Below are 23,295 nucleotides of genomic sequence, written 5' to 3' on the forward strand. Positions count from 1 at the left end.
CAAGGCCTTCGTGACGCTGGCAGACCATGCGCCAGCTCCGGCCAAGGCTGTAGGCATCAGCCGAGCACTGACCAATTCATAGCTGGATACCTGACCCGCTCATGTGTGTTAGCATTGCACAAGGTAGACGTTAGATTTGCAAGGATGTGTTCAGACCCTGTAAAAGGCTTGCAAGTTGCTGCATGCATTAATCTCACTGGTAATGTCAGTCACCCGAGCAATAAGGTACGATGAAAGTTCTGCTTTACAACCCTAAAAATGCCTGCTTTGAACCTGTGAACCCAGGCAGGAGGGAGGGGTTCCCCACCTATCAACAGGGACTATCAAAACTAAATGGGGCCTTGAGGAACATAGCGATACGAAGACTGGGTCCATGGCCCTCTTACGCCCATCAAGATGCTGTGTGCAAGAAAGCTCATCCCAACTGCCTGAATTCTGGAAGAAGGAAACGAAGATAGCGGACGTGACAATTTTTCATCTCTCTTGTGCTGTTTGGACTTTCAGAGGGCTGGAGCGAGGAAACAAAAGCAGAGATCCCCAGGGTCAATCTGGGTTAGCCCTGAAGGATATTCAGTGCTGACCAATTACAGCAACTCTGTCGCCTTTTTGGAACTGTCGACTGTAACTCATTTGTGTCTATATGATGCCTGCTTCAACCTGTAAATAACTCTTTACTACTTTTTCCTAGTTAATACATTTTTAGTTATTTTCCCATAGGATCAGCTGCAAGCGTTTGTCTTTGGTGTGAGATCAGAGGTACAAATTGACTGGGGGAAGTGATTGGTCTCTTGGGACTGGACACAACCTGAGTCTTTTGTGATCTTTGGTGTATGGTAAGCAACCATCATTAAGCCCAGCTTGCCTGGGGGGCAAGATAGACTGGAGTGCCCAAGCGGACTGTCTGTGACTCCATAGTAAGGCCGTCATGCTGATCCAGGAGTTCACATCTGTTACTGGATTGGGGAAATCTAATTGTAGAATATGAAACCAGTTTGGGGTGTCTGTGCTGAGGTTGACATTCATGGTTGTGAACAACTCCAGACAGTGGGGCAGTCTTGATCTTCTGTGGGTTGGTACCAGCCCTGGCACTAACTAGACCGTTTAATGGGTAGGGGCACATCACACCCACTTGGCTGGCACATCAGTCCCTGCCCCAGATCGTCCGACCAGTGTCCAGCATGACCCTACCGATGAGGGTTATGGGGTGAAGTGCCCCCACCACCGTGGTGTGGAAAGTTGGTTGGGGTGTATGGCGGTGGGGGCTGGTATCTGTTCCATCAAACCAGGTGCCAGCTGCTGACTTATCTGGCTTAAGCTGTGGCCCTCAAGGCGGAGATGAGTGTTTTGCAGAAGGGTTTATTCCCCTCCTTACATCCCCCCCTCTGGCTCTGAGCACGTGCCTGGCACCCAGTGAGAGGTGTGCAGCATGCGGTTGCTGTCTGTGCCCAGCGTGATGCAGCGTTAACCTCCACCCCCGGCTGGGAGGGGATTTGGAGACCTCCCTCGGGAAGGATCTTTGGCTGACATCTGAGCTTCCCCCAAGCGCTGTGCTGGCGAGCCCTGCCTTTCGTGGGTGGGAGGGGGGAGAAGAGGGGAGGGGTCTGTGCTCCAGATTGCTGCCGGAGGCAGGGGAGACAGGCTCAGTAGCTTGGCATAACAATGTCGTCTAAAGAGCATAGCCTGGGTCACCTGCCTAGGGCTGGGAGAGGTGGGAACGGCCCCCTTGACTCTGGGAGGCACTTCTCTGAGCTGAGGGGGCTGCAGGCAGCATTTTCCTTCTGGGCTGGAGGCCTAGGAGCTGTATTTGATTTGCACGTTTCCCTTGGCTGCCATCCAGTCTCCCTCCCCCACTCTTTTCTTCCCTGCTCCTAGCCGGCAGCAACTGGCCGGGGGCCTGGTGCATGCACAGAGGGCAGGGACCCCGAGTGCATTCTGCGTAGCGCTGGGGCCCAGGGCGGAGACCCCCGCACGGACCAGTCTGGCGGTCGCCAGCATGCCTCCCCAGTGAGGCTACGGGTGGGGGCAGTTCTGCGGCCCCATGTTGGTGATGGCAGAGGCTGCTCCCTGGGCAGTACAGGCAGATGGCAGCATGGGGTCTGCCCAGGGGTCGGGGCCTGCCTGTCCGCCTGGGCACAGTTCCTGTAGCATTCGTCGGGCGCAGCCAGCCAGCAGCAGAGCCTGGTCACCCCTCAACCTAGAGCGGCAGAAGGAGGAGAGAACGGCACAGCTGCATCCCTGCCTTGCCCATGGCACAGTGTAGAGGGGGTGGGCGGGCGGGACGGCGGCTCGACCTGGGCATTGTGTGGCTGTCCCTGAACGCACTTCTCCAGTTCATGTCTCAGGATCTGAGGGTTTCCCCTCCTCCCCAACCATGCTCGGGCCTGGGTGTGGGATGTCAGGGCCCATCTTAGCACCAGATCTGGGCTGGGTTCGTGTTGGAGCACGCAACGGGCGAATGCACGAAGTGGTTCCCCCACCAGCACGGTGACCTGTGCAGTGCAAGTAGCTCCTCGGCTTCCCACGCGCCCACCGCCATGTCACGCGTCAGCAGGCTGACCCGCACACATGCGTGCACTCGCTCCTTTGCCCGCTGCAGCTGATGCAGCTCAGTGCATCCAGAGCGGCTGCTGTCCCAGCACGGCCACGCGTCATCCCTGTCGGCCTGTCTCTTGGCTAATGCCAAGGCAGGGGAGGGAGGCGTCTGTCTTCCCAGTTGCTCGGCCCATGCTCCAACCCGAGCCGCTGTGAGCAGTGACGTTTCATTGACTAATTCACCTGGAAGGGGCTATGGAAACGGTGTCACTCAGACCTCTTGGATGTGCTAAGCTGCAAGAATGGGGGATTGGAGGCTGACTTTAACATCCCTCCCACGCTGGGTCTAGAGGGGCCACACAGAGTGTCCCTGGCTTCAAAGATGCCCCCCTGCTGCTTTCCGACCAGGAAGGACCGTGGCGCTGAAGGGTGCTTTGGGGCAGGGGTGGGTCGTGAGAACAGGTGTGACATGGCAGCAGCATGTAACTTGATCCACGTTCCGTCTTTGGTGTAAAGTGACTGATGCTCTGACCAGGCTGACTATGGCTGTACTTTATTATAGCACGACTTGGTTTGGCTTGGATGGAGGGCAGGGGCTGCTTCCCCCTGTGCATGTGTCACTTGCCCTCTTGATGTGGCCAAGATAGACCAGTGGGAGATGGGAAAGGGGGTCAGGGAGCCATCCGCTTTGGAAGTCAAGCCCCTTTTGGGATATCAGAATCCAGGCACCAAAATTACCACTTGCTTCCTGGCGTGCCCCCAGCATGTCACACTAGTGTAGTTGGGCTGATGTGCTGGGCAGAGCCCTCCAGAAGCTGCCCTGGCACTTGCATCTGCCCGTGCCCCGGCTGCATCTGAACCAATGAACTGCCCACCATTGGCAGCAAGAGTTGCCCCGCTTCCTTAAGTTAACAACCCGCCAGGAAAGCAGGCATACCCCCGGGACACCCTGCCCGGCATGGCTGGGGACACTCCGAGATGTGCGGACCATAGTAGTTCTGGGCCCGTACCCCCGCCATGTCTCAAGGGGCCGTGGTGTGGCGTTGACGTGCTGGTGTGACGTCCATTCCCAGCTGCTGCATGCTGAAAGTCAAGCTGTTCAGGCTTGTAGTTAACTAGTAGCTCTGGCTCTTCCAGCTGTACAGGGAGGCTTTTGAATGTCCCGCTGCCAAAGAGCCCGACCAGCTGACTGTAATCAGTGGCCATGCAATGCAGCTCGCTTGCCTGCCCGAGAGCTCTAGCAACACCGCCCCCAACAGGCGGGGGTTTGTAGTGTGTGCTCTAGCAAAGCCCTGGGTGTCTAGCTGGTGGGAATGTGCATAGCCCTGACCTCACTGGAACCATGCTAATTTTAACCTGAGCCAAGTGAGTTCTCCCCAGTGACTCGTAGAGGCCTTCAGAGCACCTAGCCCTCTCTTGTGTCCAAGTGCTGCATCAGCAAACTATAGGGCAGGGTTCTCCATCTTTTTTGCTGGGACCCCCTTTGAAAATTTCAGGCTCTAATGACCCATGGCAAAAAGTGACAACCCTCCCTGCCATGCCATGCCATGCCACCCCCCCATGGCATGCTACCATTACTTCTTTGCTGCTGCTGCGGGGGGCAGCGCTGCTTTCAGAGCTGGGCACCCGGCCAGTAGCCACTGCTCACCGGCCACCCAGCTCTGAAGGGCTCTGGTTTTCAGCCATGCATGGGGGCTGACAGCTCATGTCCCCTCCCCCCCATAATAACCTTGCGACCCCTTGAGGGGTCCCCACCCCCAATTTGAGAACCCCTGCTATAGGTGCATAGCCTGGTCCAGAGGTGAGGGAGAATTTTCCTCTTTTGCCCTTTCTTGACTGCTTTGCTTGGGAGCGGGGGTGAGAGCTGCCCCTAGCATGGTCCAATGTGGAGCAGGCAGCTGGGTTTGATCAGTTTTTTGCTGCCAGGTGAGGGTAAGCTCTTCGCTACCTGCTTTTCCCCATGCTCTTTTAATCGCCGCCAACACCACCCCTTGTTGTGGATGTCCGGTGTCAATTCAGACCTCACTCATGAGGTGAACCGGATGAGCCTAGCATAAATAGGGGCTGACCTTGAACACATATTTATGTATGTAATGCACCCTGCTGCATCAGTCACGGGCATGGTGAGCCAAAGGTCACTTTTGCCAGGGTTTCTTGCAACATAAAGCGTAGCCAGATGTTTCTGGCTCACTCCCAAACCGAATGGTTTGGCTTCCCACACCTGCCAGGCAAAGCTGCCCACTCTGTTGGAGAATTGCTTTTTAAACATTTATTTTAATTTTTTTAAAGGCCTGCCCCCATGCATGCCTCTGTCTCCTTGGAAACCTCCATTCGTGCATTGTCCAACAGTCTCCATTTGTGCATTGTCCAAATACACCCTGGAACAGAAACCTCGTGTCCTGCTGCTTAATTCTTACATCTTGTGAGCTGGGCCATTCCGCAATCTGTGTGCAGGTGTGTCCGACGTCACAGTCTGCTGTGCTCCTCCTTTCTTGTGCATGGCTGGGCCGAGTCCAGGGAACCCGGCTTTAGCTCTAGGGCTGGAAAAGCATCTGGTGACTCCCACCAAAGGGTTAGGCCAAGGGATTTTTTCCCTTCTGGTTGAGGGAGAAATGGTTCTTGCACAGCTCTGGTGAGTTCAAACTTCACTTAACTAGCTACATTCCCTATCACGTGTAAGGCTATGGGTGTGCCCAGCTGCCTGCCCTCTGATTGGCCCCGGGATGAATCCAGAGGAGTCAGTGGAATGACCCCACGGGAGATTGGCTCAGAGTCTCTGCCCCTGCGAGCCCTCTGTGCACAGAACGGCCCCTCGCTCCTGCACTTGAGATCCGGATCCTGGTTCTGCATGTCCTAAAACAAAAGTTAAGACTGTCTCTTTGGGGGGGAGGGGCTGGCTGAAGAGGGAAAGCTGTCTGTAAACATGGAGGGAGGGGGCGTTTTGTTAGGGCTGCTCTGTGTCGTGAGTCCTAGGGGTATATTCTCTTTGGTGGACTGCTGTTGGAAAGTGTGTCCAATGAAAAAAGGGTTTTTGTTTGCAGTCATCTTTGGCTTTTTGACTGCTTTTGATAGGCTGTTGCCCAAATCATTGGGACTGATGTACCCCTGGGAATGGGACCAATCAATCAGGGTTGAGTGAAACAACTTAAAACACTCCTGGTTTCAAAGGTCAGGCTGACAAGGAGCAGCTGCTGCTGGTGCTCAAATGACAACCCTGCAGCGATAGATCTGATGCAGAGCCAAGCCTCAAAGGGTGGAAGCGAAAGGGACGTAGCTGGTCAAGAAGAGGTGGTAAAATGGTGTTCTTTGAGTGTTTGTTGAGGTTTGGTGTTACCCAGCCCTTCCCATCTTGTGCTCTTAATTTGAAGCAGCCGAAGCCACTGATGGGCTCTGTTTCTGACTTTCCCATGCTCCTCACGCTTGACAGTTGCGTCTCCCATTGTTCCACCATCTGGCTCCCTTGTGGCTCTGCCAGGGATTCTCAGTCCAGACTTGGAAACGCCGCCGGCTCTGCCGGCATTCTTTGGTCATCCACGTGGGACCGACGCGTGCCAGTGGGATTGGATCACGTTCGCTTTGAAGCGTGCTAGTGTCTGATTTACCTTGCAACTTGGAGATAGCACGGGGGCCAGACGGCAGTGCGCTATTTGCGTCCTAGGAACACAGGCTTCTCCCACTGATGGGTTGGCCTACACAAGGAGCTGTTCCTGAAAGACTCCAGAGATGGAGGCTTATTCCACAAAAAGAGTGCTTTGTTCCCATTTTTGCTTAACTCATTTTCCAAATGTGGAATGGGCCCAAGCAGTATCCGCCCGTGGAGCTATTCAAGAGCTGTCCCGTGAGTGGATACTGTCGGCAGCTGTGGGGCTCAGACTTGTAACGCTCTGCGGGCATGAACCACATGGGAGCGTTATGCGCGGTCTTTCTGCTTGTGTGTGAAACATGCTGAAGGGAATCTTGGTCCAGTCAGTCATTCATGCATTTGTAGAAGGCAGCCTGGCTGATGGCAGGGCTGTGCTTTGGTTTTTCTCTAGACCTGGCGTTTCCCAGAGAGCAGCTCATTTTCCTGAGCCCACTGTCTCACTGGAGTGGGCTGTGAAGACTCCTCTCATTGGGCAAAGCTATGCCTGGCAAGTAGAAGTCCGGGCTGATAAAGCAAGATGATTAAATGTCTCTCCTGACTCCGGTCTGTATTTGCAACACATGGACTTTTTTAGGCTCCAAGGGGGGAAGGAGGCTTGTCCCTATGAGCAGAGCTTGTAATGAGGGTGTTGCTGCGAGACATCTTGGCCAGCCTCAGTGTGTGGGGCGAGGGGAATCTCCTTTCTGAGCCTCGCAGTGAATAGCCTGGGCTCAGACCCCGCAGTGGGGTGGGAGGAGGCCCTCGACAGGGGACAGATTGTTTCTAGGGCAAGTCACCTTCCCTCTCGCTCCATTTCGATTGTTAGCTCTTTGGGTCAAGGACGTTCTCTTCCTACCATGGCTAGTCCAACGGGGCCCTGATCTCGGCTAGGCCATTGGGTGCCACTTTTGTTTATATTCAAGTCTGCATGGAGGCCAAGGTAAATACTGCCCTGCTGAAGATCAGTGACATAGCAGCCCCGGTGAAAGGGCCACCACAGAAGAGGCTGGAGATGGCAGTCTCTCGGAAGTACCTCTCGCTTGAATGGCAGGGCTGTACGGGCAGGTGATTGCTTCCCTGTTCAAGGTGTAGAGGCTTCAAGGCCCAAGTGACTCTGCTGGCTGTACACTCCCCCGTTGGGATTAACAGATCTTGCCTGTGTCTAGCTCAGTCTTTGCTCTTGAGCACTTGTGACCTCTGTTATGAACTCATGGAGAAAAGCTCCAAAGCTGGCAAGTAGCGGCTCTTCTCCCCCACACAGTCCTCTAATAAGCTGGTCTGATTTTCTGTTTTGAGAGCAGGCGTCTACGAAAGTAGAAGGAATGTTAATACCAGACTCCCCTTAGCCCCACATGCTTTAAGATATGGCAGAGGTCCTTTAAAGCTCTTCCACAGGGACTACTGATCCTCCTGAATAGCTCACAGCTCTGCTGAGCAGAGGCCGTGTCGGGAAGACAGCAACGAAAACTCTGGGTAAGAGGGCTTGTGCAAGCAGCCGTGGAGGTGGCCCATATCCTGTGTGTGTTAGCTGCCCGCACAAGCGGGTCACCGGGATTGTGGAGCTTGTGCTGTGGAGGCTGAAAGTAGTGTCTGTGTGGTAAGGACTTCACAACACCTCGTGCGCGTGTCTCCTGAACCATGCAGCATTGCCTTCACATGCAGACTTAGCGGGAGGTTTCTTCTGCTGCTGAGTCGAGTATGGTGCAGTGCAGTAATGCACCAAGCCAGCTGCCTGGCATCCAAACCCTGGCCTCGACTGGACTTGGTTGCTGCCATGCCTGACCTCACGTGTCCTCAGGGTCTGACTGACACTTGTTGATGACAGAAGTCCTGGATGCTCATGGCTCTAACTCCCTCTGTTCCCAGCAGCATTTGTAGACAAGAACGTGGGAGCGGCCGTGATGGAACGAGACAAAATCACTGACTAATTGAGCCAAGACTGTCCTATTCATTTAAAAACGCCAAGCCAATAGGGATTGTAGCATCTGCCTCCAAACTATTCCCCTCCTCCCCGGCACAGGACTCTTGGTCCTACACCACACGAACGTCTGGCTTGATTGTGTACGTGTTAATAGCACCAAAGTAACGCTTTAAAAATGAAACCCTAGCATGCCTCCTCAGTGTGGTAATATTACAACCTAGGCTGCTCCTGGGCTTGAATCTGCCTTTTCTGGCATTTGAAATATTGTCACGTCCTCCGGCAGAGCTGCTCTGAAATCCTCGTGCTTCTTTTACACATCGTTTATAGAGTCCTCTGGATCGGCCGCAGCCTATAAATAATAAATAGCAGTGTAGACTTAATGTAAAAATCAGAGTAGCAAAGCCTTTAGACCCTACTGATGTGCACTCTGGGTGCAATGAGCATACAGTGATATGTTCTAATCTAGTATTAAACTGGATTAGCACTGCAGTCTTCTTTGGAGTTGCTCTGAGTGTGTGATGTCAATATTGCTGCGGGAAGATCAGTCTCATTATTCTCGCTGGCCTCCGTTTAAGAGTGGAATGTGTTGGGTTTTTCCAAAGGAGAGGCTACACCGCAAGAACGTGCGTGAAATGATCTCTTCGGAGGTGGCCCTGCGGAGCTGGTGGCGGTGATTGCAGTGGTGAGGATGGGCACCTCAGTGAAAGAGGGGGGCAAGAGATCAATTGGCATATTGCTATTGCCAGTGCCATTATTGCAAATCTCTCTACCTTGCTCTAGGTTTTCAGACCCATGGGGGCAGGGCCACGGAAGGAGGATTCTGCACTTGCAGACCTGAGCCATACCTCTCGATCTAAACTGGCAGAGTTGAAATCTGAGTCCCCAGCTTTCAGGCTAGCTTGATCAGCCTGTTAGAGAGACTTTGCGTGTTAGCTCTGGGACCACGTCTCACTTTGGACCCCTGTTAGGAAAAGCTGTGAGAACCTCCTCTACAATCAGAGCATCATTCACAGCATCAACTGCCCCCTGAACCTGTTCCACGCCACACCCTCAAAAGGCCCCTAAACCAAGCAGAGCTTCCCGTAACCTGAAACGCCGGAAGAGCCAGAGGCTTCGAGTCCACCGGTGACCGCTATTTCTGATGCATCTCTGTGGAAGGGGCTCAAACTCTGCAGGGATGGGCAGTAGGACAAGTCCCAAAAACTAGAGGACTCAGTCTCCAGCACTGTCAGTCGGTCACCTTTTTGCTAACATTAAACATTCACACACACATTTAAATCTCAAATATTGTCTTGCACTTCTGGGCAGAGCACAAACTGCTGAGCCACTCCCCCTCTCCACCTCCCACCTGCATCTGTTTGCAGCCTTCTCAGACATATGACTTCCGAAGAGAAACCACTTGCATCTTCTTTTTGTTTGTGGTTTTTTGCTGTTTTTGGAAGAGCAAAGAGCTCAGAGCCGCTTGCCCTGAAGCTCTGGAGGCTGGTTAGCTCTCCAGCTCTGCCACTTCCATGTTTGGTGCCTCACTCCACGCTTTGATTTCTGTTTCTCTTATGAAAACTCACGTTAAACTATTGCCCTGGCTGGGTTGTCTTTGGAGTTTGAAACTGGGACCCTCTGGGATCAGCAAGCATGAGCCTCTTCAGCCTGAGACGAAGAACCAGGTCCGTTGGCTAAGCGGCAGTAGCAGGCTCATAAACCGCTTTACATGGATTGCCACTATAGGGAGACGGCAAGCCATATGGTTAGGCTGGGCCATCTGACTTAAATGCAAAATAGCTGTCAGTTTCACAATTTGCTTTTAAAAAGGTAGCTACCTCTCTTACCAAGGGCCTGGCCATACACTTTGCACAAATTGGAGTAATTTGCATTTCCAGTATATTTTTAGCTTGGCCTTCTAGAGTCAGATCTTCAGCCACTGGCACAAAACCTTTTTAAGTCAAGAGCATCTGTCCCTCTCTTCTTTTTATCACAGCACCCTACTCTACAGTTATTAAACGAAGCCTGGATAAAAATTCCAAATACAAGAGAAGCTAAGAAATAGTAAAATAACCAAGTCCTGTGCCCATTGTAACATCCACTGTTGATATTCACAGTGGGAAATGGTTGGGCAGAAGTCCCCACTGTGCTTCACAGGCAAACTCTTTAATCTGTTCAAAATATAGAACTGAAATTAAATCCAATCTCAGTTTAAATAGTCTCCCAAGATCCAGTGGGAGAAGACTGTTCTGCTATGTAATTTAAAGGAGGCCATGCAGCTTTTAAGATTTTTTTTTTTTTTTTTTTTTTTCCTTGACTGGTTTTTCCAACACTTCTTTCTTCTGCCACATGCCCTATGCAACATATCCAGTCACTATGGCCCTTATCCAGCAAAGCACTTAAACACATATGTAACTTTACGTTAATAACTTTGTTGACGTTCTCGTGCTTAAATTTGTTGCTCATGTTTTAGTGCTTCTCTGTACTAAGGCCTTGGGATATTCCAATGGCCATGCCCTTAGTATAGTATGTTTACTTGCTAGAAACAATGAGTTTCACATGCTGTTTCTACATTTTGCTATTTCTTCATTATTTTGCCTTTACATTCTCCACACAGGAAGTAGTCTTACTATATTGTCTTCCAGTGATCTTTTTGGTAATGCTTACAATTTTCTGCCAATAATTCCTCCTCTAGGCAATACCAAATTTATATCTCTGTTTACTTCCCTACTACAGCTTCTCAGCACCGCTCGTTTGGCAGTAATTTTATGAACCACGACGTTATGGGATTCGAATAAAATCAATAGCATCACTTTTTTAAATAGGTTTGCAGTGTTGTTGTAGCTGTGTTTGCTTCTAAGATCTGAGAGAGACAAGACGGGTGAGGAAATGTCTTGTATTGGACCAACTTTTGTGTAATTGGAAAGTTTGTCTCTTTCACCAACGGAAGTTAGTTCAATAAAAGATATTACCTCTCCCATCTTGTCTCTCTCTCTCTCTCTCTCTCTCTCTCTCTCTCTCTCTCTCTTTTTTTTTTTAATGGTGAGATCCCATCAAATTAAAGGCAGCTAAAATTTCATTTTTGCTTTCTCTTCCATGAGGAAGTAAGTCTTTCACAAGTAACTCACCCTTCTTTGCAGTTTAGTCAAACTGCTTATATAGTCCACTTTTAACCTCTTTCTATTTAGAGTCATAATCTCATTCCACAAGTTCCTTGTCTTACGTTTCTAGTTATGATCTTTCTTTCTATGCCAGAGGTGCATAAGAGAAGATTGGGCTCCATTCTGTAATTGATGTAATTCTCCAGCCTGAAAAAGATTACTGTAATATTTTAGGCTGCTTTCTATGAGACTGCCCAATTATTTAAACCCCGTGAAGCAAAACGTTGAATAGAGGAAATGGCTCCTCCCCATACGGTAACTCCAGTTACCCTGATAACGAACTTGTTCTGTCCCAGATCCTTAGCTGGTGTATACTGGAATAGTGCAACTGAAACTAGTGGCGTTGTGCCAGTTTACACCAGCTAAAGATTTGGCCCACTGACACTAAATCTAGAGTCTTGTTTGAGCATATGTTCCTTATACAGCACCTATGGAAGAGCGCAAGAAGGTCTTAAATTGGACAATCTTTCCTTCTGTATCCGCTTTCCATTAGTCCAAGCTGCAGTCTTTGGTCACTCAGCTACCGGATAATAATGCTTAAAGTCTGGGGGCCTGCTGAGGCGTTGCCTTGAGGATAGCAGCACAGTCTCTTCTGAATGGCCGGGGAGGGGAGGGGGGGTTGTTAATGAAATTTCAGAGCAGTCTGTAGCATGTCCAACCAATCCATGGACTGTCTTCACTGGGAGCTTGTAGAAGTAGTCAGATGTTAAGCCACAAGCGCATACCCTTGGCAGGTCACCTATCTAACATCGCATATTCCTGGCTCTGGTATCCTCTTGGAATTTTGTTGTATCCATGTGATTGAATATTGTAGGAGCCTGTGAGAATTGCCATGAGGCTTTGAGCTTCCCCATCAGACTAGGAAAAAACTCTGGTGTTCATGGGTGGTTTTTTTGTGAACGTGTCATAACCTAAGTCCTGATTACAGCTGGCTCCTGGAGTCAAACTGGTATGGGAAACTCCCAGTTGTAGGGAGTTGAAGGTTTTCCCTTTCCTACCTTCTCACCCTCTGCTCTTCCATTGATCAAGATCTTGCTAGAGTGGAGGACTTGTCTCTCAATTACCTTCGTGCTGCTATCACTCCAGCATTACACAACACAGTGTGGGCAGGTCTACGCTGCTGGGACAACGTGGACTCTAGCACCTATGACCCTGTTGCCCAGATCTACCCTGCAATCTGCACCTTGCTTCCCACTGACTGCGCTGGGAGTTATGGATTGAGAGGCAGAAGCTGATGTAGCCTCATTGTTCTAGGTGTTCTGGGGTGTGTGGGGAAGAAGCACGTACCCACTCACCCAGACCCTGCCGCGAAGCTCTTGTGATTGAAGCCACCAGGCAGATGGGGAGTACAAGGTGCTGGTGAGATGGCTCTGATGTGCAACGAGCAGTAGTCACATTGCACGCCATGGCCACGTGCTTTGCCAGCCTGGTGGTGGAGGTGAGTTTGACGGAGAGATGTGGATGACAGCACCGTGGCCTGGCCATCTTTCTGTGTGCCCTGCCATGGATCCGCTGGGCGACCTACAGCCCGAGGGCAGGGAGCTGAACTTCCAAGGTAGCGTTTCCTTCTCTAAGGTCTGCTCATCTCTGGCTCGGGGGGCAGCTTATAACGGAAACTGTGGGTAGAGGGATGAGGGCTCCAGAAAGAGGTTGCTGGCTAGTGGGTGCTCGGGTTATTCAGAGCAGCCAAGGTTTTGCCTGGTTAATTATTCACCATTTGGCTTAGCTGCGAGGTGCAAGGTCTGTACAGATAATACTGGGAACGTTCGAGTTTATATTGGGTGTGTATGAGGAGGAGACGCATTTCCCCACACCTTGGGCTTCCCCTTGCGCTGGAAGAGTCGCCACTGGTGCCTGCCAAGGGCAGTAGATCTCTCAATCTCTCCCCCCCCCCCATTTCAGGAAGCGTTAATCTCCCGTGCCTTTCAGAATAGGAGCTGGCAGAGCACGATGGTGGGGGGGGGGTGTGTCTATGGGATACGCCCCTGGGGGAAGGCTGGTGGCCTTTCCATCGTGGGAGGCCATTAGACTCATAGAACCATAGAAGATTAGAGTTGGAAAGAACCTCAGGAGGTCATCTAGTCCAACTCCCTGCTCAAAGCAGGACTAACCTCAGCTAAACCATCAGGGCTTTGTCAAGCTGCAGCTCATAAGTCTTGTGCTCCAGCCTCCTAATCAGTTTTGTTGCCCTCCGCTGGACTCTCTCCAACTTGTCCACATCCTTTTTGTAGTGGGGGGGGTCCAAAACTGGATACGATACTCCAAATGCAGCCTCACCAATGCTGAATAGAGGGGAATAATCATTTCCCTTGATCTGCTGGCAATGCTCCAACTAATGCAGCCCAATATGCCATTAGCCTTCTTGACAACCAGGGCACACTGCTGACTCATATCCAGCTTCTTATCCACTGTAACCCCCAGGTCCTTTTCTGCAGAACTGCTGCCTAGCCCGTCTGTCCCCAGTCTGTAGCTGTGCATGGGATTCTTTCGTCCTAAGTGCAGGTCTCTGCACTTGTTCTTGTTGAACTTCATCAGATTTGTTTTGGACCAATCCTCCAATTTGTCTAGGCCACTCTGTATCCTATCCCTACCTTTCAGGGTATCTACCACTCCCCCTAGCTTAGTGTCATCTGCAAACTTGCTGAGGATGCAATCTACCCCATCCTCCAGATCATTAATGAAGATGTTGAACAAATCCGGCCCCAGGACCGACCACTGGGGCACGCCGCTTGTGACCGGCTGCCAGCTAGACATGGAGCCATTGATCACTATCCATTGCACCTGATGATCTAGCCAGCTCACTATCCATTTTATAGTCCATTCATCCAACTCATACTTCTATAACCTGCTGATAAGAATACTGTGGGAGACCGTATCTCAAGCTTTGCTAAAGAAATGGAAGTCCTGGCTTGCCTTCAGACACTGAACATGTCCCTGGTGCGGAGCTGGGGTTCTCTAGATGGGCCCTCCAGTGAATCATCTTGAGAGGAGGTGACGGGGCGAAGGCGAGAGTGGCAGGATGAATCTCTGCTTGGCTCGGTTTGTATCTGCGAAGATGTACCTGGCTGTCAGGGGGCAGGCCTGCCGGGGGTGATCTCCTGGACTACAAGATCAGAACCAGAGAGGGAACGTCAGAAATGGAAGAGATGAAGCTGGACATAACACAGGATTCAGTACTTCTTTGGACATTTATGAGAGAGTCCCATAATGCTTCTGGAGAGAGTGTTTTTATCCTCATTTGACAGAGGTGCAGTGACTCTCCGGAGACCATCAGTGAGTTGGTAGCAGAGTGGGGATGGTAACATGAAAACTCCTGGTTCTCTGTCTCGTGCTGGGTCCATAGAGGAGCTTCCTATGGGCCTAGCATGTCATGAAAGAACCCTGCCACTTCAGATATGCGCACGTTCCAGCTCACTTCCTCCCCTGCTTGGATCCCGGCACGGTCCCCGGGCTGTTGGACTCCAGAGGAGAGCAGAGGGTGGGGGTAACATCTGGCCCCAGACAGCTGACAGCTGTGCATTGCCTCCCTGCCCCATCTGAATTCTCTCCCAGCTCAGAGCAAAACATTCCTTACACTCGCCAAGGAAGACACTTTCCACCTGCAGCGCACTGGCTGAGTGCAGGAGGGCTGCCTGTCTCCCCCAGGCCCATCGCAGTTGCATCAAAGACCTCAGAGGCTGAGCTGCAATAGTTTTGCACTGCTTGACACAAGCTGCTGCAGGCTCTGGAGAGGGGGTGCTGCCACCCCTTTTGTCTGTATCTTCAGCACACCGGCTTGTGAGAAAGGAGGTGAGAGCGTCCTGTTGGCGGGTCCGCGCTTCAGAGGCGCTGGGGAAGAGAAGGGAAGCAACTGGCCTCTGCCCATCTGGATTTCAAACGTTCTAGCAAGGGCTCTGCTTCCTGAACCTGTAGTTGCTTGCTGGAGCACGTTAGCGCCTCTGGGCTAAGCTAGCCATGGGGGAATCCTGTTCATAGAAAGACCAGAAGGGACCAATATGATCTAGTCTGACCTCACAGGCCAGAGAACTAACCCCCAAATAATTCCTAGATGAGATCTTTTAGAAAAACGTCCGGTGATGGAGAATCCACCTTGACCCTTGGTAAATTGTTCGAATGGTTAATTGCTCTCGCCTTTGACAATGTACACCTTATTTCCAGTCTGAATTTGTCTCGCTTCAGCTTCCAGCCATTGGATCGTGTCAGACCTGTCTCTGCTAACTGAAGAGCCCATTAGTAAATATTTGTTCCCCTGTAGATGGTTGTAGATTATAATCCAGTCAACCCTTAACTTTGTCTTTAAGTGAAATAAATTGAGCTCCTTGAGTTTATCATATAAGGCAGATTTTCTAATCCTTTAATCATTCTTGTGACTCTTCCCTGACCCCGCTCCAATTTATGAACATCTGCCTTGAATTGTGGGCACCAAAACTGGACTTGCTATTCCAGCGGCGGTCGCACCAGTGCCACATAGAGAGGTAAAATAGCTGCTCTGCTCCAACTTGAGATTCCCCTGTTTATGCATCCCAGGATCACACCAACCCCTTTTTGCCTGGAAAGTGGCCAGTTGGGATCCAGCTGTAACTTCTGTGGCACTTGCTTCCCCACTTGCCGGCTGTACGCTGTCACCCAGCTGCTGCTGCTGCTGAGTCTGGCGAGCTAGCATTGCTGGAGGCTGCAGCCTCCATCCCCTGCCAGGCCAGCACAGCTGGCTGCTTCGTGCATCCCTGGATGGGCCCCTTCTCCCTGCAAAGCGTTTCACACTCTGCAGCCAAGCTGCAATGGATGTGTTGGGTGTTCTCTCTCCTGCAGCCCCTGCCTGGGGCTGGCCAGGGTGCTGAGGAACCTACAGAAACCTGGGGGTCGATGCTGTTTGTTTCCCTGTCATTGGATCAGTAGAGAGCCCCTCCCAACCCCTGTGTCTCAGACACCTTTGGGCTGGAGTGGAGGGGAAGGGGGAGGAGAGGATGGGTGGGGCTGGGACTGAGATTTAAGGCGTGTCTCTTCTAGCATAAAAGAAACAGGCCTCCTTCGATTAGGGAAATGAGAAAAGGGCTGGGAGCGAAACCAGAAAACCCACAAGGCGCTCTCTGTGCGGAGCGAGTGAGTGGTCATGAGAAGGGTGGACTGAGCCAGACAGAGCCAGCAGGGATCAGTTGTCAGCCAGGTTGAGACTATCCCAGTGGGGATTTGTACCCAGCTTGGATTGACTGGGTCTGTCTCTGATAGGGACCCGTATTCAGTGAAGCCCAAAGGCCTGGCCACGGGATACTGCTCGGCGGCCAGCTGTCTGTTCCCGATGATGGATTTCATAACCCACAAATCCTTGATGAGGAGGCTCTGGCAGTGGTACAGAGAACCTCTCCTGCTGAAACTTATTCAGGGCCCTGTACACCATTTCCCACTCCTTCACTAGTGAGAGGGGGCTCCTGGAGGAGGATTTAGCTGACTGGCTCTGGTTCACCGTTCAAGTCATCCCCTGAGGTCAGAGAGCACCAGGATGTCTCCACATGAGTTATTCCAACCTCCCAGCTTTGCTTCAGTGAAAGTATTTCAGATTCAAGCCGATGAAATCCTAAATATAACTGGGCTGTGGGCCTGGCTTTTGTAAATGTTTCTAAAGAAGCGGGTGAGTCACAGACCCACCAGGAGCATGGATAGATATTTTAGGCTATGTTTACACTATGAGCAAGTGACATTTCCAGAACATTAGAACGGCCATACTGGGTCACCAGTGTCCCATCTTCTGACAGTGGCCAGTGCCAGATGCTTCAGAACAGGGTGATTATCGAGTGGTCCATCCTCTGTTGTCCAGTCCCAGCATCTGACATTCGGAGATTTAGGGACATCCCAAGCATGGGGTCGTGTCCCTGACCATCTTGGCTAACAGCCATTGATGGACCTGTCATCCATGAATTTAGCTCATTTTTTTTTTTTTTTTTTGAATCCAGCATCCCCTGGCAACAAGTTCCACAGGTTGACTGTGCGTTGTGTGAAGTACTTCCTTTTGTTTTGTTTGTGCCTACTATTTCATTGGGTGATTCCTGATTCTTGTATTATGGATAAATGGGGGAAAATAACATTTTTTCTCCACACAATTCATGATTTTATAGACCTCCATTGTATCCCCCCTTAGTCATCTCTTTTGCAAGCTGAACGAGTCCCAGTCTTTTTACTCTCTCCTCATGTGGAAGCTGTTCCATATCCCTAATTATTTTTGTTTCCCTTCTCTGTCATTTTTCCAATCGTCATATAACTTTTTCCATTCTAATATATTTCCACGGGCTCCGCTGTTCTTTATACTCCCACTCTCTCTCACTGAGCTAGTGCAAATATGTAGACACAGGAGCGGGAGCACCACATCGTTGGTAGTGTAGACGTAGCCTTAGCATAAACGGTGTTGTATTCTCTACCTAGAAATCAAATCCCACAGGTACAGAGGTTTTCTAACATAGGACTTCAAGGGAGCGGAGGTGGAATTTAAGGACTGGTGGGCTGTTAAGAAAATCTGGAGTAAGAAGGCTCTATTGAAATACAGAGATTACCCAACAGAAAAGAATAAAGGGAAATAGTCTAAAAATGTTCAGTTGGGGAGAATTTCTGCTCCTCAGGAGAACCGATTGGATGTTGGCTTACATCATTGTTGTGCAAGTGAAGCCAAATGGCCAAGACTTAGGCCTTACTGCTCAAGACCCACAAGTTTAATCATAGAGTTAACGATGATAATTCCAGGAGAAAGAGATCTAATTATAAAGCCCATGAAGCTCTTTGCCAAAACAGTCTTTCAGTAGAGGCTTGAGGTGGAATGACAAGTTGGATCTGATCAAGGCTGTGTAAAGACTCTTATCAAGATTGTCTCCAGGGACGTTACTGGCCTCAAAAGCAAATCTCAGGATTTGGAAGGTAGGAGTTTGTTTATCCCAATTTGATTTAATTTTCTTCCAGGAAAGTTGGCTAGCCAAGAAAGGGACTTTGTCTCCCAAGCTTTGAATCTATGTTAAGAGGGATAGACCTGTAAGTTTTTAGTCCTTTTTGTTTCTATTTAATTTAATGTTATAAGTAGTAACTTAACAGCAGGTAGCTCCTATTGTCGGGCCTTTAGTTTTATTGTTCCAGATAAATCTGTTCTGATAGGCCTGAATGTTTACTTGTCCTCCCCTTGGGCTCTTCTTTTTTAAAACGAATCCCTCTGGGCAGAGCTGGACTCACGGAAAACTACCCATTAGCCAAAGTTGTTCTTCTGGCAGACTTTAATGCTTGACTGGGGATGGAGAAATTCTTCATCTTTTCACTGACTCACTGAAAAAGGCCTTTCCTCGATAGTCCATGGGTGAGGTGGGAAATACCTCGGGTTGCAAATTTTTGGTAATCCTCAATAGCTTTTGGTTGGAGGTGTTGAACGGCAGAGGATGCAGTCCTGCTCAGAGCCATTTTGCATTTATCTCAGTTAGATGAAACAGCTTATTGCAGGTCTGATAATCAACTGGTCCTGTTTCTGTAATTGTGCAGCGGCTTCTAAGTTGGATAGTGATCACCAGCTTCTTCAAGTGAACTGTTGATCAATTGCCCCCTTTCTACCAGGAGGATAAGGGGGCAGAACATGTTTCATTCTTGAATTAGGTACAAATTTTACGGCATCTAACATCCTGTTATTCCTAAATAGCCATCTCCTGGAACTTCAAGATGCATTGCAGATCCATATAGCATTTACTGATGTTTTGGGTTTTTTTTTTTTTTAAAAAAAAGGTATGATTTTCATCCCACACACGATAAAATAATTTTGGGATGATATGTAATGCATTGGTTAGAAGAAACCGCTTCAGATTATTTTAATGTCTGCTGGGTAAATGGGTTCACCAGATTCCATTAGGAAATTGGTTATTTTTAGAAGGAACAATAAAGAACCAGTTTAAATGGGAAATATTTGATCACCAAAGGGCCCTTGAAGGGAAGGGATTTGAACTTGCTGCTGCAGAGAAATTATCTTTTGAATATTTTGGAAGTTGATGGTGAAGGTAAGATTAATGTAAATATTGAAGCTCTTATTGCTAAATGTTTCTGAGAAAGATTTGCCCCCCACTGTTCTTTATGATACCTTACCTACCAATCCAGCTGTATGGTCTATGTTGATGGACTTTACCTGTCATGCTCTTCTGGAATAGCTGCCAGTCTCCATATAGAAGAGATCTATAAGGATATTGATTGATGGGCTCCTATTTCTAGCAAAATTATTTGTTATAAATGACACAGGGATTTTCCTGGCAGGCTGCTCTACTGGTATTGTCCCTTTATGAAAGAAGGTGATAGAAATTCCCAAGATAATTAAAAGGCTAGATGTGGTCTTTAAAATCTATTCCAGATACCCCTCAGGGAGATCAAAGCACTGGGTTGAGAGCTGAAACCTTTCTGCAGAGGAACAAGCCAGCTTTAGGAATGGCCACTCAACTATAGATAATCGTTTCATGTTCTCGCATTTGGTCTGTAACTATTCGTCCCCCAAGGGGGATAAACTTTATGTGGTCCTCATTGATTTGAAATCTGCCTTTGATGCTGTTGACAGAGGTCATCTCTGGGGGAAACGTGCAAGGGCTGGGATAGGTCTTGGGTTAGGCTCGGATGGAAGGCTGAAGTAAGTGACCCTGTTCCTATTACAAAGGATGTGCATCAGAGGTGTTTACTGGCCTGCCCTTATTTTTAAATTTTATATCCATGAGATAGTGGGCTATTAGGAGCAGGATCTTTGCGCCTAAAATTCTGATTCAGTCAGTGTCTGTCCTGCAGTCTGCAGATGATTGTGTTGTCCCAAACTCCTTTTGGGTCTGAAGTGTCTGTTAAATCACTTTAGCACTTTCTGTCAGCAGGAGTGGATGACTGAAAAACTATCAGAATAGTAAAATAATTACCTTTGGCTGTAGACCAAAGTTGATTAAATGAATAATCAATGATCACTGTATTGAACAGATCAAGTTCTTTTCTTATCTGGGTTTTTGCTTTTACATATGGGATGAATGGGATAAACATCTACAGGAGAATAAGGGGTGAGCCTTTTATGCGGACAGGTTTGTTTTTCTAGTGCCCATGGGGGTACTTTGGCTAAGAGCAGATGCAGAGTGTTCAGGGTTCAAGTTTGTGTCCCATGGTATGGAAATTTGGAACTGGAGAGATGTTAGATCATTAGAGGTAGTGCAAACCTAGAAGAGAATGCTGTCTCCCTAACCATACCCTGGCTGCTGTACATAGAGCAGGGGTGGATGGATGTTCTATTTTAACCAAAGCACTGTATCTCTTAATTATTGGTTGTGAATTTATATCCACTACCAAGGTGGCGGCTGGAGGAATCTTAAGATCTTCTGGCTTTGCAAGCCCATTGGTCTCTGCATTCTTGGAGTATTTTGGGGCTAGATTTGGTCAAGGGGCTTTAAGAAAGTGAAAATTATAATTTAGCTTAGAGCTGAAAATATTTATAAACCACTGGAAATGGTGGATGTTAAGGCAACAAATGTCTCCGTTGCTTAAAGGCCAGACATAGATTTGAAAAATGCTTGGAAATTTTAAATAATAAGCCGGGACTGGACCTGCATTGCTCTCTGTACTCAGACAATGAGGCTGGCTTATCCTGAAAGGCACAGTGCTGGCTTTGAGAGCCACGCGGGTCTGACCAGGTTGGAGATTTGCCACGATACTTACTAGGTTGTTGTGTTTTCCTCTCTCTTTGGATCTCATGGCTATTGCCAATCTGGGTCCAGAAACATTTTGCCTTATTTGCTCAAAAAAGAGCACGTTGATTATGGGCCCATAATATTTAGGGCTATCCAGGCAGCTGTCCTCTTGGCTGTCACCCAAGTAAAAACAAGAAAAGAATTGTGTGAAATTAATTTTCTGTACAGAATTTTTCTTCTGTAATGTCATCTTTTTTTAAGGTGTGGTTTTGTTTTTTAAGCATAATCTGAATTCAGGAGAAGGGTTGAATCTGTAAATGTTTTTTGTCAGGTGGCAATTTTCTTCAATTTGTCCTGATTCCGTTGGAGCATTATGATTAATTCCATAGATGCTCATCCAATAAATCCCTCGAGAGGAGAGTTCAGAGCCTGCCCTCCAAATCTCCACCCATCCCCTTTCCTTGACTCCAAATGCCTTCCAGTTGCAGCTTCCAGACCGTGCTTCTCTTGGAGCCTGGCAGTGTCTTCCAGTGTCCCTTGTGAGCTGGCCCCCATTTGGGGATGTCCGGCCCCTCTGCTTTTGCCTGGGGCAGTGGGACGAGGGCAGTTTTCATCTCCCCTCTTACCCTTAACCCTGCAGGGTGGGAGGTCAGGTGTGTGGGAGGGAGGGGATGGCTGCATGAGGAGATGCAGAGCTCCAGCTGTACTGACTGCAGTTGATTGTCATGGGACTGATGGGAAGCTCTGTCTCAGTCCAATCTCTTACCTTTGACCCCTTTGGCTGGTGCCGTGGGCTCAGCCTGGCAGGCCGTGGGAATGTTTTGCAGCATGGAATGATGGCTGAGCCCTTCCTGGCTCGGCCGCACACATGGCTTCTGTGGCTTTCTCTTGTATCCATAAATCATTTTAAATGTGATTAAAATAAATGCCGATTAGAGCTGTGAGAGCATGTTCCAGGAACTTACAGGCCTGCCGGGGGGGAACAAGGAAGGCAGATTTCAGCTGTTCTGCAGAAATACCTCTGATCCGATCAGCTTTTATTAGCATAAGCTTTTGTGCCGGGAGTAGAAGAGAGCATTAGAGCTGGAGACGAGTGCTGGAGGGCAGGCGGAGGGGATTACGGATAACGGGACATTGCCTTGTTTGATCTCTTGTGGGGCATCTAAAGAATGTCCAAGGAATCTAATTTGGGCAGCCTGGTTCCAGGCTGGCCTTCTGACTGGATCAATCACTGCTTCGTGCGTGTGTGCGTGTGTGTGTAGAGACAGAGGAATATTAGGACTATGATCCTCCCCACCCCCACACTCCCAATCCCGTTTGTACTCCAGTGAGTTCAGTGAACGGCTGGATCTCTGGCACCAGGACCACGGATACCCAACAGCTGTTGCTGGAACCTAGGTGGAGGTGAGAACAGGTCTCCTCCTTCCTGTTTTTAAGGCAATGGGCCCCTTTCCCTTGTCTAACGTTTCCGAGTGCCCAGGTGTGACTAAACTGGGGCCAGCTCAGACTCCCACCCCCGGAACTGGACTCAGGACTCTGCCCTAGTTTCGGGGGCGGGTGCTGGATGCCAAACCACAGCCAGGAGGCCGCTGGCTTTCTAGGGCATGTTATTGAAGGCATCTCATGGAAGAGATCTCTGCAGTCCTTGTTCTTCTAGCTCTGGGACAACAGGCTGGGAGGCACGAGTGGAAGGGGGGGCTGCCTCAGCCCTTTCTCCATTCTGAACAGGACTGTGCTGGGCTTGGCCTGTGGAATAGGTCAGGGCTTCAGTGCAAGGCTTGTGGTCGGACAACGGGGGCTGGGAGGAGCAGCAGCATTTCTGTCCCTTCCCCTCTATCCCCAGCCCCAAATGACACCCTAGTGAAGTGATGGGGCCATGTAGATCTAGTTCCATTGCACTGGAGAAGGGTTATCAAGGAGATAGCCATTGCTGCAGATATCCATTGCACTGGAGCTTCACTCGGAGATTCTCCTGTGGGTAGCCCAGCACCCTGGGGATGGTTCACCCTGGCAAGCAGGTTTCACCAGACGGTACTGATGGCTTGATCTGTCTAGCAAGTTCCTAGTCCTCTAGCAAAAGGGTTAAAGAGAGTCTGATGTCTAGTGCTAGAGCACTGATGAGATCCAGCCGTGAGATGAAATGAGTTTGGGTGGAATAACGGGTTCTGAAGCTCTGTTTTTAATAAACCTGGTTGAGAAATCCTAGGTCCAAAGCACTTTACAAACCAGATATGCAACTGTTCTTTCCCCAGGACTGAAATGCAGCCACCTCTGGAACGGCGCACTAGAGCTGATGCACTGTGACACGAATCAGGTGTTTAGGACTGGAAGTGTCCTACTGTGACTGCTGGGGAAATGAATGCATTCATCTTGGCAATTCCCCAGGTTTAACAGCCCTCTTCAGGCACGTGGCAGGGGATTTTG

At 49.5% G+C, this 23,295-nt stretch overlaps 1 protein-coding gene across 3 annotated transcripts in view; it reads left to right on the forward strand.

The window, feature by feature from the left end:
- ST3GAL2 (ST3 beta-galactoside alpha-2,3-sialyltransferase 2) overlaps positions 1-23,295 on the forward strand; it is an 84,067-nt gene that overhangs the window by 27,628 nt on the left and 33,144 nt on the right. The window contains exon 1 of one of the 3 annotated variants that reach the window (XM_067553299.1): positions 12,579-12,653. The exons of the other annotated variants lie outside the window; for them this stretch is intronic. The gene's annotated coding sequence lies outside the window, so the exon portion shown is untranslated. Of the gene's footprint in view, positions 1-12,578; positions 12,654-23,295 lie in introns of those variants that run through there. 3 annotated transcript variants of the gene reach the window in all.

The sequence above is a fragment of the Emydura macquarii genome, unplaced genomic scaffold (genome assembly GCF_026122565.2).
Source record: "Emydura macquarii macquarii isolate MOO-44397 ecotype Brisbane River unplaced genomic scaffold, CSIRO-AGI_Emac_v2 contig_295, whole genome shotgun sequence".
NCBI classification, from domain to species: Eukaryota; Metazoa; Chordata; order Testudines; family Chelidae; genus Emydura; species Emydura macquarii.